This window comes from Loxodonta africana, chromosome 2 (assembly GCF_030014295.1).
Source record: "Loxodonta africana isolate mLoxAfr1 chromosome 2, mLoxAfr1.hap2, whole genome shotgun sequence".
NCBI classification, from domain to species: Eukaryota; Metazoa; Chordata; class Mammalia; order Proboscidea; family Elephantidae; genus Loxodonta; species Loxodonta africana.
In genome coordinates this window covers 65,375,624-65,379,446 of record NC_087343.1, presented here as the reverse complement: position 1 = coordinate 65,379,446, position 3,823 = coordinate 65,375,624, and positions in this window count along the sequence as shown.

Below are 3,823 nucleotides of genomic sequence, written 5' to 3'. Positions count from 1 at the left end.
CTTAAATGGGGAAATATCTTAGGCTGGCTTCTCTAGAGAAGCAAAACCAGTGAAGCATATATATAAAGAGACAGACAGACAGACAGAGATTTATCTTAAGGATATAGTTCACACAGTTTCAGAGGCTGGAAAGTCCCAAGTCTGTGGGTCAGGTGTAAAGGCTGCTTCTGACTCATGCAGCTGCAGGGGCTGATGAGCCCAAGATCAGCAGGTCAGACAGCAGGCTACTGACACACAGGCTGTGGAGGCCAACAAACCCCAGGACCGGCAGGTAAGCTGCTAGCTCAAGTCCCAAGAACCAGATGTCAGATGATGACAACCCAGATGCAGGATGCAAAGTGAGAGCTTTGCTGGAACATCCATTTATATTCTAGAGGCAGCCACACCCCCAATGAAACTCCCTTTCAACTGACTGGCTGCTCATAGCAGATCTCATCATGGAGTTGATCACATCATTACATAACTGCCAAACCACTGAGAATCATGGCTCAGCCAAGTTGACACACAACCCTTAGTCATCACAGTCCACCCCTTGTCAAGCTGGCACCTGTACATATCTCCTTAAACCATACATAATCTCTAAACATGGACTACTGTAAAATCATACTTGTGCGTAACATAATACAATGAACAGTGTACAACTGAAAATGTACTAGCCCCATTTACATCTTTTATTTTATAAATGAAGAAAACAAAAATTTTTGATGCACACATACAAGGAAGAAATACTCATAACAATTACAGTCCTCATTTTTATAACTGGTCATAGCTGGTATTTAGATCTACCTTCTTCCACCACCCATTCCATATCCCCTTTACCCTCAGCAAGCATCTCTGCTGGTCATGGTTCTTTATCTGGTGGGGTGACCCAAACCATCGTTCATAAAGGATTTTGGCCATTACTAGTCGTGTTGGAATTGGGTTGCTGTAGCTTTCCATTGAATTTAATCATAGGGCATGGTAGTACTCAGAGATGCCCTAAGGGATCTCCTGTATTCCAAACACACACTTCTTTGTCTCCATTACATAATATCAATCCAAATTCCTCTTGGTAATCAGGATCAATCATACCAGCCAATACAGTAACTCCCTTCTTTGCCTATTGATCCACAGGAATAAAGAGCCCGAAGTGACTGGGTGGCATTCTTAACTTCCAGTTCAACGGAATCAGTGATGTGTCTCCAGGTGGGAGCATTCCTCCCTTTGAAACTAAAACTTCTAAATCTGCAGAGCATAGGGTTGCAGGGACAGCAAGCAAAAATTTTGTGAATGGGTCACTAGGGGTAACAGTGAGTGGTGCCACTTCCATTTCCACTGTTTGATTCCTGGACCCATGAATCCTGGCTATGGGAGAAACAGGACCATATATTTGATGCTAGTTTAGGGCATATACAGCTTCCTAGAGAACATTGCCTCAACCCTGCAAGGTATTGCCACCCAGCTGGCACTGTAATTCTGTCTTTAGAAGTCCATTCCATCGTTCTATCAAGCCAGCTGCTTTAGGATAATAGGGAACATGGTGGTTGTTGTTGTTGTTAGGTGCCGTCGAGTCGGTTCTGACTCATAGCGACCCTATGCACAACAGAACAAAACACTGCCCGGTCCTGCACCATCCTTACAATCATTGCTATGCTTGAGCTCATTGTTGCAGCCACTGTGTCAATCCAATTTGTTGAGAGTCTTCCTCTTTTCCGCTGACCCTGTACTCTGCCAAGCATGATGTCCTTCTCCAGGGACTGATCCCTCCTGACAACATGTCCAAAGTAGGTAAGACGCAGTCTCACCATCCTTGCCTCCAAGGAGCATTCTGGCCACACTTCCTCAAAGACGGATTTGTTCATTCTTTTGGCAGTCCATGGTATATTCAATATTCTTCACCAACACCACAATTCAAAGGCATCAACTCTTCTTTGGTCTTCCTTATTCATTGTCCAGCTTTCACATGCATATGATGTAATTGAAAATACCATGGCTTGGGTCAGGCACACCTTAGTCTTCAGGGTGACATCTTTGCTCTTCAACACTTTGAAGAGGTCCTTTGCAGCAGATTTGCCCAGTGCAATGCGTCTTTTGATTTCTTGATTGCTGCTTCCATGGCTGTTGATTGTGGATCCAAGTCAAATGAAATCCTTGACAACTTCAATCTTTTCTCCATTTATCATGATGCTGCTCATTGGTCCAGTTGTGAGGATTTTTGTTTTATGTTGAGATGCAAGCCATACTGAAGGTTGTGGTCTCTGATGTTCATTAGTAAGTGCTTCAAGTCCTTTTCACTTTCAGCAAGCAAGATTCTGTCATCTGCATAATGAAGGTTGTTAATGAGTCTTTCTCCAATCCTGATGCCCCATTCTTCTTCATATAGTCCTGCTTCTCGGATTATTTGCTCAGCATACTGATTGAATAGGTATGCTGAAAGGATACAACCCTGACGCACACCTTTCCTGACTGTAAACCAATCAGTATTCCCTTGTTCTGTCTGAACAACCACCTCTTGATCTATGTAAAGGTTCCTCATGAGCACAATTAAGTGTTCTGGAATTCCCATTCTTCACGATGTTATCCATAATTTGTTACGATCCACACAGTCAAATGGCTTTTCACAGTCAATAAAACACAGGTAAACATCCTTCTGGTATTCTCTGCTTTCAGCCAGGATCCATCTGAATCAGGAACGATATCCCTGGTTCCACGTCCTCGTCTGAAACCAGCCTGAATTTCTGGCAGTTCCCAGTTGATATACTGCTGTAGCCGTTTTTGAATGATCTTCAGCAAAATTTTGTTTACGTGTGATATTAATGATATTGTTCTATAATTTCCGCATTTGGTTGCATCACCTTTCTTGGGAATAGGCATAAATATGGATCTCTTCCAGTCAGTTGGCCAGGAAGCTGTCTTTCATATTTCTTGGCATAGACGAGTGAGCACCTCCAGTGTTGCATCTGTTTGTTGAAACATCTCAATTGATATTCCATCAATTCCTGAAGACTTGTTTTTTGCCAGTGCCTTCAGAGCAGCTTGGACTTCTTCCTTCAGTACCATCGGTTCCTGATCGTATGCCACCTCTTGAAATGGTTGAATATCGACTAATTCTTTTTGGTATAATGACTCCCTGTATTCCTTCCATCTTCTTTTGATGCTTCCTGCATCGTTTAATATTTTCCACATGGAATCCTTCACTATTTCAACTTGAGCCTTGAATTTTTTCTTCAGTTCTTTCAGCTTGAGAAACGCCGAGCGTGTTCTTCCCTTTTGGTTTTCCATCTAGAGCTCTTTGAACATGTCATTATAATACTTTGTCTTCTCTAGAGGCCCTTTGAAATCTTCTGTTCATTTATTTTACTTCATCAATTTTTCCTTTTGCTTTAGCTGCTCGATGCTTAAGAGCAAGTTTCAGAGTCTCCTCTGACATCCACCTTGGTCTTTCCTTTCTTTCCTGTCTTTTCAGTGACCTCTTGCTTTCTTCATGGATGATGTCCTTGATGTCATTCCATAACTCGTCTGGTCTTTGGTCACTAGTGTTCAATGCATCAAATCTATTCTTCAGATGGTCTCTAAATTCAGATGGGGTATACTCAAGGTCATATTTTGGCTCTCGTGGACTTGCTCTGATTTTCTTCAGTTTCAGTTTGAACTTGCTTATGAGCAATTGATTGTCTGTTCCACAGTCAGCCCCTGGCCTTGTCCTGACTGATGATATTGAGCTTTTCCATCATCTCTTTCCACAGATGTAGTCAATTTGATTTCTGTGTGTTCCATCTGGCGAGGTCCATGTGTATAGTTGCCATTTATGCTGGTGAAAGAAGGTATTTGCAATGAAGAAGTC